Raw genomic sequence first — 18,612 nt, forward strand, 5'->3', positions numbered from 1 at the left:
CTAAATATCGTTTAAAGTCATTTGTATTGGACTAATCATACTTTTTATATTTTTAACGTTAAGTTCACATTATTTTACATCTAAAACACGTATTTACAATACATTTGGGTGACTACAAAAAATAGAAAAAAAATTTGGTAAAAAATGGTGATAATTCCGCTAAATATCGATTAAAGTCATTTGTATTGAACTAATCATACTTTTTATATTTTTATCGTTAAGTTCACATAATTTTACATCTAAAACACGTGTTTACAATACATGTGGGTGAATATGAAAGGTCGTAAAAAAATTTTGAAATACAGGTGATGAATCCGCTATATATCGTCTGAATTCATTTCTATTAAACTAATCATACTTTTTATATTTTTAACGTTAAGTTCACATTATTTTACATCTAAAACACGTATTTACAATACATTTGGGTGAATACAAAAAATAGAAAAAAAATTTGGGAAAAAATTTGGTAAAAAATGGTGATAATCCCGCTAAATATCGATTAAAGTCATTTGTATTGAACTAATCATACTTTTTATATGTTTATCGTTAAGTTCACATAATTTTACATCTAAAACCAACTTTACAATACATTTGGGTGAATATAAAAGGTCGTAAAAATATTTTGAAATACAGGTGATGAATCCGCTAAATATCGTCTTAAGTCATTTCTATTAAACTAATCATACTTTTTATATTTTTAACGTTAAGTTCACATTATTTTACATCTAAAACACGTATTTACAATACATTTGGGTGACTACAAAAAAAAAGAAAAAAAATTTGGTAAAAAATGGTGATAATTCCGCTAAATATCGTTAAAGTCATTTGTATTGAACTAATCATACTTTTTATATTTTTATCGTTAAGTTCACATAATTTTATATCTAAAACACGTCTTTACAATACATTTGGGTGAATATAAAAGGTCGTAAAAAAATTTTGAAATACAGGTGATGAATCCGCTAAATATCGTCTTAATTCATTTCTATTAAACTAATCATACTTTTTATATTTTTAACGTTAAGTTCACATTAGTTTACATCTAAAAAACGTGTTTACAATACATTTATGTGAATACAAAAAATAAAAAAAAAATTTGGGAAAAAATTTGGTAAAAAATGGTGATAATTCCGCTAAATATCGTTTAAAGTCATTTGTATTGGACTAATCAAACTTTTTATATTTTTATCGTTAAGTTCACATTATTTTACATATTTTACATCTAAAACACGTATTTACAATACATTTGGGTGAATACAAAAAATAGAAAAAAAATTTGGGAAAAAATTTGGTAAAAAATGGTGATAATTCCGCTAAATATCGATTAAAGTCATTTGTATTGAACTAATCATTCTTTTTATATGTTTATCGTTAAGTTCACATAATTTTACATCTAAAACACGTCTTTACAATACATTTGGGTGAATATAAAAGGTCGTAAAAAAATTTTGAAATACAGGTGATGAATCCGCTAAATATCGTCTTAAGTCATTTCTATTAAACTAATCATACTTTTTATATTTTTAACGTTAAGTTAACATTATTTTACATCTAAAACACGTATTTACAATACATTTGGGTGACTACAAAAAATAGAAAAAAAATTTGGGAAAAAATTTGGTAAAAAATGGTGATAATTCCGCTAAATATCGATTAAAGTCATTTGTATTGAACTAATCATACTTTTTATATTTTTATCGTTAAGTTCACATAATTTTACATCTAAAACACGTGTTTACAATACATGTGGGTGAATATGAAAGGTCGTAAAAAAATTTTGAAATACAGGTGATGAACCCGCTATATATCGTCTGAATTCATTTCTATTAAACTAATCATACTTTTTATATTTTTAACGTTAAGTTCACATTATTTTACATCTAAAACACGTATTTACAATACATTTGGGTGAATACAAAAAATAGAAAAAAAATTTGGGAAAAAATTTGGTAAAAAATGGTGATAATCCCGCTAAATATCGATTAAAGTCATTTGTATTGAACTAATCATACTTTTTATATGTTTATCGTTAAGTTCACATAATTTTACATCTAAAACCAACTTTACAATACATTTGGGTGAATATAAAAGGTCGTAAAAATATTTTGAAATACAGGTGATGAATCCGCTAAATATCGTCTTAAGTCATTTCTATTAAACTAATCATACTTTTTATATTTTTAACGTTAAGTTCACATTATTTTACATCTAAAACACGTATTTACAATACATTTGGGTGACTACAAAAAAAAAGAAAAAAAATTTGGTAAAAAATGGTGATAATTCCGCTAAATATCGTTAAAGTCATTTGTATTGAACTAATCATACTTTTTATATTTTTATCGTTAAGTTCACATAATTTTATATCTAAAACACGTCTTTACAATACATTTGGGTGAATATAAAAGGTCGTAAAAAAATTTTGAAATACAGGTGATGAATCCGCTAAATATCGTCTTAATTCATTTCTATTAAACTAATCATACTTTTTATATTTTTAACGTTAAGTTCACATTAGTTTACATCTAAAAAACGTGTTTACAATACATTTATGTGAATACAAAAAATAAAAAAAAAATTTGGGAAAAAATTTGGTAAAAAATGGTGATAATTCCGCTAAATATCGTTTAAAGTCATTTGTATTGGACTAATCAAACTTTTTATATTTTTATCGTTAAGTTCACATTATTTTACATATTTTACATCTAAAACACGTATTTACAATACATTTGGGTGAATACAAAAAATAGAAAAAAAATTTGGGAAAAAATTTGGTAAAAAATGGTGATAATTCCGCTAAATATCGATTAAAGTCATTTGTATTGGACTAATCAAACTTTTTATATTTTTATCGTTAAGTTCACATTATTTTACATATTTTACATCTAAAACACGTATTTACAATACATTTGGGTGAATACAAAAAATAGAAAAAAAATTTGGGAAAAAATTTGGTAAAAAATGGTGATAATTCCGCTAAATATCGATTAAAGTCATTTGTATTGAACTAATCATACTTTTTATATGTTTATCGTTAAGTTCACATAATTTTACATCTAAAACACGTCTTTACAATACATTTGGGTGAATATAAAAGGTCGTAAAAAAATTTTGAAATACAGGTGATGAATCCGCTAAATATCGTCTTAAGTCATTTCTATTAAACTAATCATACTTTTTATATTTTTAACGTTAAGTTAACATTATTTTACATCTAAAACACGTATTTACAATACATTTGGGTGACTACAAAAAATAGAAAAAAAATTTGGGAAAAAATTTGGTAAAAAATGGTGATAATTCCGCTAAATATCGATTAAAGTCATTTGTATTGAACTAATCATACTTTTTATATTTTTATCGTTAAGTTCACATAATTTTACATCTAAAACACGTGTTTACAATACATGTGGGTGAATATGAAAGGTCGTAAAAAAATTTTGAAATACAGGTGATGAATCCGCTATATATCGTCTGAATTCATTTCTATTAAACTAATCATACTTTTTATATTTTTAACGTTAAGTTCACATTATTTTACATCTAAAACACGTATTTACAATACATTTGGGTGAATACAAAAAATAGAAAAAAAATTTGGGAAAAAATTTGGTAAAAAATGGTGATAATCCCGCTAAATATCGATTAAAGTCATTTGTATTGAACTAATCATACTTTTTATATGTTTATCGTTAAGTTCACATAATTTTACATCTAAAACCAACTTTACAATACATTTGGGTGAATATAAAAGGTCGTAAAAATATTTTGAAATACAGGTGATGAATCCGCTAAATATCGTCTTAAGTCATTTCTATTAAACTAATCATACTTTTTATATTTTTAACGTTAAGTTCACATTATTTTACATCTAAAACACGTATTTACAATACATTTGGGTGACTACAAAAAAAAAAGAAAAAAAATTTGGTAAAAAATTTGGTAAAAAATGGTGATAATTCCGCTAAATATCGTTAAAGTCATTTGTATTGAACTAATCATACTTTTTATATTTTTATCGTTAAGTTCACATAATTTTATATCTAAAACACGTCTTTACAATACATTTGGGTGAATATAAAAGGTCGTAAAAAAATTTTGAAATACAGGTGATGAATCCGCTAAATATCGTCTTAATTCATTTCTATTAAACTAATCATACTTTTTATATTTTTAACGTTAAGTTCACATTAGTTTACATCTAAAACACGTGTTTACAATACATTTATGTGAATACAAAAAATAAAAAAAAAATTTGGGAAAAAATTTGGTAAAAAATGGTGATAATTCCGCTAAATATCGTTTAAAGTCATTTGTATTGGACTAATCATACTTTTTATATTTTTAACGTTAAGTTCACATTATTTTACATCTAAAACACGTATTTACAATACATTTGGGTGACTACAAAAAATAGAAAAAAAATTTGGTAAAAAATGGTGATAATTCCGCTAAATATCGATTAAAGTCATTTGTATTGAACTAATCATACTTTTTATATTTTTATCGTTAAGTTCACATAATTTTACATCTAAAACACGTGTTTACAATACATGTGGGTGAATATGAAAGGTCGTAAAAAAATTTTGAAATACAGGTGATGAATCCGCTATATATCGTCTGAATTCATTTCTATTAAACTAATCATACTTTTTATATTTTTAACGTTAAGTTCACATTATTTTACATCTAAAACACGTATTTACAATACATTTGGGTGAATACAAAAAATAGAAAAAAAATTTGGGAAAAAATTTGGTAAAAAATGGTGATAATCCCGCTAAATATCGATTAAAGTCATTTGTATTGAACTAATCATACTTTTTATATGTTTATCGTTAAGTTCACATAATTTTACATCTAAAACCAACTTTACAATACATTTGGGTGAATATAAAAGGTCGTAAAAATATTTTGAAATACAGGTGATGAATCCGCTAAATATCGTCTTAAGTCATTTCTATTAAACTAATCATACTTTTTATATTTTTAACGTTAAGTTCACATTATTTTACATCTAAAACACGTATTTACAATACATTTGGGTGACTACAAAAAAAAAGAAAAAAAATTTGGTAAAAAATGGTGATAATTCCGCTAAATATCGTTAAAGTCATTTGTATTGAACTAATCATACTTTTTATATTTTTATCGTTAAGTTCACATAATTTTATATCTAAAACACGTCTTTACAATACATTTGGGTGAATATAAAAGGTCGTAAAAAAATTTTGAAATACAGGTGATGAATCCGCTAAATATCGTCTTAATTCATTTCTATTAAACTAATCATACTTTTTATATTTTTAACGTTAAGTTCACATTAGTTTACATCTAAAAAACGTGTTTACAATACATTTATGTGAATACAAAAAATAAAAAAAAAATTTGGGAAAAAATTTGGTAAAAAATGGTGATAATTCCGCTAAATATCGTTTAAAGTCATTTGTATTGGACTAATCAAACTTTTTATATTTTTATCGTTAAGTTCACATTATTTTACATATTTTACATCTAAAACACGTATTTACAATACATTTGGGTGAATACAAAAAATAGAAAAAAAATTTGGGAAAAAATTTGGTAAAAAATGGTGATAATTCCGCTAAATATCGATTAAAGTCATTTGTATTGAACTAATCATACTTTTTATATGTTTATCGTTAAGTTCACATAATTTTACATCTAAAACACGTCTTTACAATACATTTGGGTGAATATAAAAGGTCGTAAAAAAATTTTGAAATACAGGTGATGAATCCGCTAAATATCGTCTTAAGTCATTTCTATTAAACTAATCATACTTTTTATATTTTTAACGTTAAGTTAACATTATTTTACATCTAAAACACGTATTTACAATACATTTGGGTGACTACAAAAAATAGAAAAAAAATTTGGGAAAAAATTTGGTAAAAAATGGTGATAATTCCGCTAAATATCGATTAAAGTCATTTGTATTGAACTAATCATACTTTTTATATTTTTATCGTTAAGTTCACATAATTTTACATCTAAAACACGTGTTTACAATACATGTGGGTGAATATGAAAGGTCGTAAAAAAATTTTGAAATACAGGTGATGAATCCGCTATATATCGTCTGAATTCATTTCTATTAAACTAATCATACTTTTTATATTTTTAACGTTAAGTTCACATTATTTTACATCTAAAACACGTATTTACAATACATTTGGGTGAATACAAAAAATAGAAAAAAAATTTGGGAAAAAATTTGGTAAAAAATGGTGATAATCCCGCTAAATATCGATTAAAGTCATTTGTATTGAACTAATCATACTTTTTATATGTTTATCGTTAAGTTCACATAATTTTACATCTAAAACCAACTTTACAATACATTTGGGTGAATATAAAAGGTCGTAAAAATATTTTGAAATACAGGTGATGAATCCGCTAAATATCGTCTTAAGTCATTTCTATTAAACTAATCATACTTTTTATATTTTTAACGTTAAGTTCACATTATTTTACATCTAAAACACGTATTTACAATACATTTGGGTGACTACAAAAAAAAAGAAAAAAAATTTGGTAAAAAATTTGGTAAAAAATGGTGATAATTCCGCTAAATATCGTTAAAGTCATTTGTATTGAACTAATCATACTTTTTATATTTTTATCGTTAAGTTCACATAATTTTATATCTAAAACACGTCTTTACAATACATTTGGGTGAATATAAAAGGTCGTAAAAAAATTTTGAAATACAGGTGATGAATCCGCTAAATATCGTCTTAATTCATTTCTATTAAACTAATCATACTTTTTATATTTTTAACGTTAAGTTCACATTAGTTTACATCTAAAACACGTGTTTACAATACATTTATGTGAATACAAAAAATAAAAAAAAAATTTGGGAAAAAATTTGGTAAAAAATGGTGATAATTCCGCTAAATATCGTTTAAAGTCATTTGTATTGGACTAATCATACTTTTTATATTTTTAACGTTAAGTTCACATTATTTTACATCTAATACACGTATTTACAATACATTTGGGTGACTACAAAAAATAGAAAAAAAATTTGGTAAAAAATGGTGATAATTCCGCTAAATATCGATTAAAGTCATTTGTATTGAACTAATCATACTTTTTATATTTTTATCGTTAAGTTCACATAATTTTACATCTAAAACACGTGTTTACAATACATGTGGGTGAATATGAAAGGTCGTAAAAAAATTTTGAAATACAGGTGATGAATCCGCTATATATCGTCTGAATTCATTTCTATTAAACTAATCATACTTTTTATATTTTTAACGTTAAGTTCACATTATTTTACATCTAAAACACGTATTTACAATACATTTGGGTGAATACAAAAAATAGAAAAAAAATTTGGGAAAAAATTTGGTAAAAAATGGTGATAATCCCGCTAAATATCGATTAAAGTCATTTGTATTGAACTAATCATACTTTTTATATGTTTATCGTTAAGTTCACATAATTTTACATCTAAAACCAACTTTACAATACATTTGGGTGAATATAAAAGGTCGTAAAAATATTTTGAAATACAGGTGATGAATCCGCTAAATATCGTCTTAAGTCATTTCTATTAAACTAATCATACTTTTTATATTTTTAACGTTAAGTTCACATTAGTTTACATCTAAAACACGTGTTTACAATACATTTATGTGAATACAAAAAATAAAAAAAAAATTTGGGAAAAAATTTGGTAAAAAATGGTGATAATTCCGCTAAATATCGTTTAAAGTCATTTGTATTGGACTAATCAAACTTTTTATATTTTTATCGTTAAGTTCACATTATTTTACATATTTTACATCTAAAACACGTATTTACAATACATTTGGGTGACTACAAAAAATAGAAAAAAAATTGGTAAAAAATGGTGATAATTCCGCTAAATATCGTTTAAAGTCATTTGTATTGAACTAATCATACTTTTTATATTTTTATCGTTAAGTTCACATAATTTTACATCTAAAACACGTCTTTACAATACATTTGGGAGAATATAAAAGGTCGTAAAAAAATTTTGAAATACAGGTGATGAATCCGCTAAATATCGTCTTAATTCATTTCTATTATACTAATCAAACTTTTTATATTTTTAACGTTAAGTTCACATTATTTTACATCTAAAACACGTATTTACAATACATTAGGGTGACTACAAAAAATAGAAAAAAAATTTGGTAAAAAATGGTGATAATTCCGCTAAATATCGATTAAAGTCATTTGTATTGAACTAATCATACTTTTTATATTTTTATCGTTAAGTTCACATAATTTTACATCTAAAACACGTGTTTACAATACATGTGGGTGAATATGAAAGGTCGTAAAAAAATTTTGAAATACAGGTGATGAATCCGCTATATATCGTCTGAATTCATTTCTATTAAACTAATCATACTTTTTATATTTTTAACGTTAAGTTCACATTATTTTACATCTAAAACACGTATTTACAATACATTTGGGTGAATACAAAAAATAGAAAAAAAATTTGGGAAAAAATTTGGTAAAAAATGGTGATAATCCCGCTAAATATCGATTAAAGTCATTTGTATTGAACTAATCATACTTTTTATATGTTTATCGTTAAGTTCACATAATTTTACATCTAAAACCAACTTTACAATACATTTGGGTGAATATAAAAGGTCGTAAAAATATTTTGAAATACAGGTGATGAATCCGCTAAATATCGTCTTAAGTCATTTCTATTAAACTAATCATACTTTTTATATTTTTAACGTTAAGTTCACATTATTTTACATCTAAAACACGTATTTACAATACATTTGGGTGACTACAAAAAAAAAAGAAAAAAAATTTGGTAAAAAATTTGGTAAAAAATGGTGATAATTCCGCTAAATATCGTTAAAGTCATTTGTATTGAACTAATCATACTTTTTATATTTTTATCGTTAAGTTCACATAATTTTATATCTAAAACACGTCTTTACAATACATTTGGGTGAATATAAAAGGTCGTAAAAAAATTTTGAAATACAGGTGATGAATCCGCTAAATATCGTCTTAATTCATTTCTATTAAACTAATCATACTTTTTATATTTTTAACGTTAAGTTCACATTAGTTTACATCTAAAACACGTGTTTACAATACATTTATGTGAATACAAAAAATAAAAAAAAAATTTGGGAAAAAATTTGGTAAAAAATGGTGATAATTCCGCTAAATATCGTTTAAAGTCATTTGTATTGGACTAATCATACTTTTTATATTTTTAACGTTAAGTTCACATTATTTTACATCTAAAACACGTATTTACAATACATTTGGGTGACTACAAAAAATAGAAAAAAAATTTGGTAAAAAATGGTGATAATTCCGCTAAATATCGATTAAAGTCATTTGTATTGAACTAATCATACTTTTTATATTTTTATCGTTAAGTTCACATAATTTTACATCTAAAACACGTGTTTACAATACATGTGGGTGAATATGAAAGGTCGTAAAAAAATTTTGAAATACAGGTGATGAATCCGCTATATATCGTCTGAATTCATTTCTATTAAACTAATCATACTTTTTATATTTTTAACGTTAAGTTCACATTATTTTACATCTAAAACACGTATTTACAATACATTTGGGTGAATACAAAAAATAGAAAAAAAATTTGGGAAAAAATTTGGTAAAAAATGGTGATAATCCCGCTAAATATCGATTAAAGTCATTTGTATTGAACTAATCATACTTTTTATATGTTTATCGTTAAGTTCACATAATTTTACATCTAAAACCAACTTTACAATACATTTGGGTGAATATAAAAGGTCGTAAAAATATTTTGAAATACAGGTGATGAATCCGCTAAATATCGTCTTAAGTCATTTCTATTAAACTAATCATACTTTTTATATTTTTAACGTTAAGTTCACATTATTTTACATCTAAAACACGTATTTACAATACATTTGGGTGACTACAAAAAAAAAGAAAAAAAATTTGGTAAAAAATGGTGATAATTCCGCTAAATATCGTTAAAGTCATTTGTATTGAACTAATCATACTTTTTATATTTTTATCGTTAAGTTCACATAATTTTATATCTAAAACACGTCTTTACAATACATTTGGGTGAATATAAAAGGTCGTAAAAAAATTTTGAAATACAGGTGATGAATCCGCTAAATATCGTCTTAATTCATTTCTATTAAACTAATCATACTTTTTATATTTTTAACGTTAAGTTCACATTAGTTTACATCTAAAAAACGTGTTTACAATACATTTATGTGAATACAAAAAATAAAAAAAAAATTTGGGAAAAAATTTGGTAAAAAATGGTGATAATTCCGCTAAATATCGTTTAAAGTCATTTGTATTGGACTAATCAAACTTTTTATATTTTTATCGTTAAGTTCACATTATTTTACATATTTTACATCTAAAACACGTATTTACAATACATTTGGGTGAATACAAAAAATAGAAAAAAAATTTGGGAAAAAATTTGGTAAAAAATGGTGATAATTCCGCTAAATATCGATTAAAGTCATTTGTATTGAACTAATCATACTTTTTATATGTTTATCGTTAAGTTCACATAATTTTACATCTAAAACACGTCTTTACAATACATTTGGGTGAATATAAAAGGTCGTAAAAAAATTTTGAAATACAGGTGATGAATCCGCTAAATATCGTCTTAAGTCATTTCTATTAAACTAATCATACTTTTTATATTTTTAACGTTAAGTTAACATTATTTTACATCTAAAACACGTATTTACAATACATTTGGGTGACTACAAAAAATAGAAAAAAAATTTGGGAAAAAATTTGGTAAAAAATGGTGATAATTCCGCTAAATATCGATTAAAGTCATTTGTATTGAACTAATCATACTTTTTATATTTTTATCGTTAAGTTCACATAATTTTACATCTAAAACACGTGTTTACAATACATGTGGGTGAATATGAAAGGTCGTAAAAAAATTTTGAAATACAGGTGATGAATCCGCTATATATCGTCTGAATTCATTTCTATTAAACTAATCATACTTTTTATATTTTTAACGTTAAGTTCACATTATTTTACATCTAAAACACGTATTTACAATACATTTGGGTGAATACAAAAAATAGAAAAAAAATTTGGGAAAAAATTTGGTAAAAAATGGTGATAATCCCGCTAAATATCGATTAAAGTCATTTGTATTGAACTAATCATACTTTTTATATGTTTATCGTTAAGTTCACATAATTTTACATCTAAAACCAACTTTACAATACATTTGGGTGAATATAAAAGGTCGTAAAAATATTTTGAAATACAGGTGATGAATCCGCTAAATATCGTCTTAAGTCATTTCTATTAAACTAATCATACTTTTTATATTTTTAACGTTAAGTTCACATTATTTTACATCTAAAACACGTATTTACAATACATTTGGGTGACTACAAAAAAAAAAGAAAAAAAATTTGGTAAAAAATTTGGTAAAAAATGGTGATAATTCCGCTAAATATCGATTAAAGTCATTTGTATTGAACTAATCATACTTTTTATATTTTTATCGTTAAGTTCACATAATTTTACATCTAAAACACGTGTTTACAATACATGTGGGTGAATATGAAAGGTCGTAAAAAAATTTTGAAATACAGGTGATGAATCCGCTATATATCGTCTGAATTCATTTCTATTAAACTAATCATACTTTTTATATTTTTAACGTTAAGTTCACTTTATTTTACATCTAAAACACGTATTTACAATACATTTGGGTGAATACAAAAAATAGAAAAAAAATTTGGGAAAAAATTTGGTAAAAAATGGTGATAATCCCGCTAAATATCGATTAAAGTCATTTGTATTGAACTAATCATACTTTTTATATGTTTATCGTTAAGTTCACATAATTTTACATCTAAAACCAACTTTACAATACATTTGGGTGAATATAAAAGGTCGTAAAAATATTTTGAAATACAGGTGATGAATCCGCTAAATATCGTCTTAAGTCATTTCTATTAAACTAATCATACTTTTTATATTTTTAACGTTAAGTTCACATTATTTTACATCTAAAACACGTATTTACAATACATTTGGGTGACTACAAAAAAAAAGAAAAAAAATTTGGTAAAAAATGGTGATAATTCCGCTAAATATCGTTAAAGTCATTTGTATTGAACTAATCATACTTTTTATATTTTTATCGTTAAGTTCACATAATTTTATATCTAAAACACGTCTTTACAATACATTTGGGTGAATATAAAAGGTCGTAAAAAAATTTTGAAATACAGGTGATGAATCCGCTAAATATCGTCTTAATTCATTTCTATTAAACTAATCATACTTTTTATATTTTTAACGTTAAGTTCACATTAGTTTACATCTAAAAAACGTGTTTACAATACATTTATGTGAATACAAAAAATAAAAAAAAAATTTGGGAAAAAATTTGGTAAAAAATGGTGATAATTCCGCTAAATATCGTTTAAAGTCATTTGTATTGGACTAATCAAACTTTTTATATTTTTATCGTTAAGTTCACATTATTTTACATATTTTACATCTAAAACACGTATTTACAATACATTTGGGTGAATACAAAAAATAGAAAAAAAATTTGGGAAAAAATTTGGTAAAAAATGGTGATAATTCCGCTAAATATCGATTAAAGTCATTTGTATTGAACTAATCATACTTTTTATATGTTTATCGTTAAGTTCACATAATTTTACATCTAAAACACGTCTTTACAATACATTTGGGTGAATATAAAAGGTCGTAAAAAAATTTTGAAATACAGGTGATGAATCCGCTAAATATCGTCTTAAGTCATTTCTATTAAACTAATCATACTTTTTATATTTTTAACGTTAAGTTAACATTATTTTACATCTAAAACACGTATTTACAATACATTTGGGTGACTACAAAAAATAGAAAAAAAATTTGGGAAAATTTTGGTAAAAAATGGTGATAATTCCGCTAAATATCGATTAAAGTCATTTGTATTGAACTAATCATACTTTTTATATTTTTATCGTTAAGTTCACATAATTTTACATCTAAAACACGTGTTTACAATACATGTGGGTGAATATGAAAGGTCGTAAAAAAATTTTGAAATACAGGTGATGAATACGCTATATATCGTCTGAATTCATTTCTATTAAACTAATCATACTTTTTATATTTTTAACGTTAAGTTCACATTATTTTACATCTAAAACACGTATTTACAATACATTTGGGTGAATACAAAAAATAGAAAAAAAATTTGGGAAAAAATTTGGTAAAAAATGGTGATAATCCCGCTAAATATCGATTAAAGTCATTTGTATTGAACTAATCATACTTTTTATATGTTTATCGTTAAGTTCACATAATTTTACATCTAAAACCAACTTTACAATACATTTGGGTGAATATAAAAGGTCGTAAAAATATTTTGAAATACAGGTGATGAATCCGCTAAATATCGTCTTAAGTCATTTCTATTAAACTAATCATACTTTTTATATTTTTAACGTTAAGTTCACATTATTTTACATCTAAAACACGTATTTACAATACATTTGGGTGACTACAAAAAAAAAGAAAAAAAATTTGGTAAAAAATGGTGATAATTCCGCTAAATATCGTTAAAGTCATTTGTATTGAACTAATCATACTTTTTATATTTTTATCGTTAAGTTCACATAATTTTATATCTAAAACACGTCTTTACAATACATTTGGGTGAATATAAAAGGTCGTAAAAAAATTTTGAAATACAGGTGATGAATCCGCTAAATATCGTCTTAATTCATTTCTATTAAACTAATCATACTTTTTATATTTTTAACGTTAAGTTCACATTAGTTTACATCTAAAACACGTGTTTACAATACATTTATGTGAATACAAAAAATAAAAAAAAAATTTGGTAAAAAATGGTGATAATTCCGCTAAATATCGTTTAAAGTCATTTGTATTGGACTAATCAAACTTTTTATATTTTTATCGTTAAGTTCACATTATTTTACATATTTTACATCTAAAACACGTATTTACAATACATTTGGGTGAATACAAAAAATAGAAAAAAAATTTGGGAAAAAATTTGGTAAAAAATGGTGATAATTCCGCTAAATATCGATTAAAGTCATTTGTATTGAACTAATCATACTTTTTATATGTTTATCGTTAAGTTCACATAATTTTACATCTAAAACCAACTTTACAATACATTTGGGTGAATATAAAAGGTCGTAAAAATATTTTGAAATACAGGTGATGAATCCGCTAAATATCGTCTTAAGTCATTTCTATTAAACTAATCATACTTTTTATATTTTTAACGTTAAGTTCACATTATTTTACATCTAAAACACGTATTTACAATACATTTGGGTGAATACAAAAAATAGAAAAAAAATTTGGTAAAAAATGGTGATAATCCCGCTAAATATCGATTAAAGTCATTTGTATTGAACTAATCATACTTTTTATATGTTTATCGTTAAGTTCACATAATTTTACATCTAAAACCAACTTTACAATACATTTGGGTGAATATAAAAGGTCGTAAAAATATTTTGAAATACAGGTGATGAATCCGCTAAATATCGTCTTAAGTCATTTCTATTAAACTAATCATACTTTTTATATTTTTAACGTTAAGTTCACATTATTTTACATCTAAAACACGTATTTACAATACATTTGGGTGACTACAAAAAAAAAGAAAAAAAATTTGGTAAAAAATGGTGATAATTCCGCTAAATATCGTTAAAGTCATTTGTATTGAACTAATCATACTTTTTATATTTTTATCGTTAAGTTCACATAATTTTATATCTAAAACACGTCTTTACAATACATTTGGGTGAATATAAAAGGTCGTAAAAAAATTTTGAAATACAGGTGATGAATCCGCTAAATATCGTCTTAATTCATTTCTATTAAACTAATCATACTTTTTATATTTTTAACGTTAAGTTCACATTAGTTTACATCTAAAACACGTGTTTACAATACATTTATGTGAATACAAAAAATAAAAAAAAATTTGGGAAAAAATTTGGTAAAAAATGGTGATAATTCCGCTAAATATCGTTTAAAGTCATTTGTATTGGACTAATCAAACTTTTTATATTTTTATCGTTAAGTTCACATTATTTTACATATTTTACATCTAAAACACGTATTTACAATACATTTGGGTGAATACAAAAAATAGAAAAAAAATTTGGGAAAAGATTTGGTAAAAAATGGTGATAATTCCGCTAAATATCGATTAAAGTCATTTGTATTGAACTAATCATACTTTTTATATGTTTATCGTTAAGTTCACATAATTTTACATCTAAAACACGTCTTTACAATACATTTGGGTGAATATAAAAGGTCGTAAAAAAATTTTGAAATACAGGTGATGAATCCGCTAAATATCGTCTTAAGTCATTTCTATTAAACTAATCATACTTTTTATATTTTTAACGTTAAGTTAACATTATTTTACATCTAAAACACGTATTTACAATACATTTGGGTGACTACAAAAAATAGAAAAAAAATTTGGGAAAAAATTTGGTAAAAAATGGTGATAATTCTGATAAATATCGATTAAAGTCATTTGTATTGAACTAATCATACTTTTTATATGTTTATCGTTAAGTTCACATAATTTTACATCTAAAACACGTCTTTACAATACATTTGGGTGAATATAAAAGGTCGTAAAAAAATTTTGAAATACAGGTGATGAATCCGCTAAATATCGTCTTAATTCATTTCTATTAAACTAATCATACCTTTTATATTTTTAACGTTAAGTTCACATTATTTTACATCTAAAACACGAGTTTACAATACATTTATGTGAATACAAAAAATAGAAAAACAATTTAGGAAAAAATTTAGTAAAAAATTGTGATAATTCCGCTAAATATCGTTTAAAGTCATTTGTATTGAACTAATCATACTTTTTATATTTTTATCGTTAAGTTCACATTATTTTACATCTATAACACGTATTTACAATACATTTGGGTGACTACAAAAAATAGAAAAAAAATTTGGTAAAAAATGGTGATAATTCCGCTAAATATCGTTTAAAGTCATTTGTATTGAATTAATCATACTTTTTATATTTTTATCGTTAAGTTCACATAATTTTACATCTAAAACACGTGTTTACAACACATGTGGGTGAATATGAAAGGTCGTAAAAAAATTTTGAAATACAGGTGATGAATCCGCTATATATCGTCTGAATTCATTTCTATTAAACTAATCATACTTTTTATATTTTTAACGTTAAGTTCACATTATTTTACATCTAAAACACGTATTTACAATACATTTGGGTGAATACAAAAAATAGAAAAAAAATTTGGGAAAAAATTTGGTAAAAAATGGTGATAATTCCGCTAAATATCGTTTAAAGTCATTTGTATTGAACTAATCATACTTTTTATATTTTTATCGTTAAGTTCACATAATTTTACATCTATAACACGTCTTTACAATACATTTGGGTGAATACAAAAAATAGAAAAAAAATTTGGGAAAAAATTTGGTAAAAAATGAATGGTGATAATTACGCTAAATATCGTTTAAAGTCATTTGTATTGAACTAATCATACTTTTTATTTTTTTATCGTTAAGTTCACATAATTTTACATCTAAAACACGTCTTTACAATACATTTGGGTGAATATAAAAGGTCGTAAAAAAATTTTGAAATACAGGTGATGAATCCGCTAAATATCGTCTTCAGTCATTTCTATTAAACTAATCATACTTTTTATATTTTTAACGTTAAGTTAACATTATTTTACATCTAAAACACGTATTTACAATACATTTGGGTGACTAAAAAAAATAGAAAAAAAATTTGGGAAAAAATTTGGTAAAAAATGGTGATAATTCCGATAAATATCGATTAAAGTCATTTGTATTGAACTAATCATACTTTTTATATGTTTATCGTTAAGTTCACATAATTTTACATCTAAAACCCGTCTTTACAATACATTTGGGTGAATATAAAAGGTCGTAAAAAAATTTTGAAATACAGGTGATGAATCCGCTAAATATCGTCTTAATTCATTTCTATTAAACTAATCATACCTTTTATATTTTTAACGTTAAGTTCACATTATTTTACATCTAAAACACGAGTTTACAATACATTTATGTGAATACAAAAAATAGAAAAAAAATTTAGGAAAAAATTTAGTAAAAAATTGTGATAATTCCGCTAAATATCGTTTAAAGTCATTTGTATTGAACTAATCATACTTTTTATATTTTTATCGTTAAGTTCACATTATTTTACATCTAAAACACGTATTTACAATGCATTTGGGTGACTACAAAAAATAGAAAAAAAATTTGGTAAAAAATGGTGATAATTCCGCTAAATATCGTTTAAAGTCATTTGTATTGAACTAATCATACTTTTTATATTTTTATCGTTAAGTTCACATAATTTTACATCTAAAACACGTCTTTACAATACATTTGGGTGAATATAAAAGGTCGTAAAAAAATTTTGAAATACAGGTGATGAATCCGCTAAATATCGTCTTAATTCATTTCTATTATACTAATCATACTTTTTATATTTTTAACGTTAAGTTCACATTATTTTACATCTAAAACACGTATTTACAATACATTTGGGTGACTACAAAAAATAGAAAAAAAATTTGGTAAAAAATGGTGATAATTCCGCTAAATATCGATTAAAGTTATTTGTATTGAACTAATCATACTTTTTATATTTTTATCGTTAAGTTCACATAATTTTACATCTAAAACACGTGTTTACAATACATGTGGGTGAATATGAAAGGTCGTAAAAAAATTTTGAAATACAGGTGATGAATCCGCTATATATCGTCTGAATTCATTTCTATTAAACTAATCATACTTTTTATATTTTTAACGTTAAGTTCACATTATTTTACATCTAAAACACGTATTTACAATACATTTGGGTGAATACAAAAAATAGAAAAAAAATTTGGGAAAAAATTTGGTAAAAAATGGTGATAATTCCGCTAAATATCGTTAAAGTCATTTGTATTGAACTAATCATACATTTTATATTTTTATCGTTAAGTTCACATTATTTTACATATTTTACATCTAAAACACGTATTTACAATACATTTGGGTGAATACAAAAAATAGAAAAAAAATTTGGGAAAAAATTTGGTAAAAAATGGTGATAATTCCGCTAAATATCGATTAAAGTCATTTGTATTGAACTAATCATACTTTTTATATGTTTATCGTTAAGTTCACATAATTTTACATCTAAAACACGTCTTTACAATACATTTGGGTGAATATAAAAGGTCGTAAAAAAATTTTGAAATACAGGTGATGAATCCGCTAAATATCGTCTTAAGTCATTTCTATTAAACTAATCATACTTTTTATATTTTTAACGTTAAGTTAACATTATTTTACATCTAAAACACGTATTTACAATACATTTGGGTGACTACAAAAAATAGAAAAAAAATTTGGGAAAAAATTTGGTAAAAAATGGTGATAATTCCGCTAAATATCGATTAAAGTCATTTGTATTGAACTAATCATACTTTTTAT

Source organism: Diuraphis noxia, unplaced genomic scaffold (assembly GCF_037042655.1).
Source record: "Diuraphis noxia isolate RWA-SAM2 unplaced genomic scaffold, SU_Dnox_SAM2 contig0007, whole genome shotgun sequence".
NCBI lineage: Eukaryota > Metazoa > Arthropoda > Insecta > Hemiptera > Aphididae > Diuraphis > Diuraphis noxia.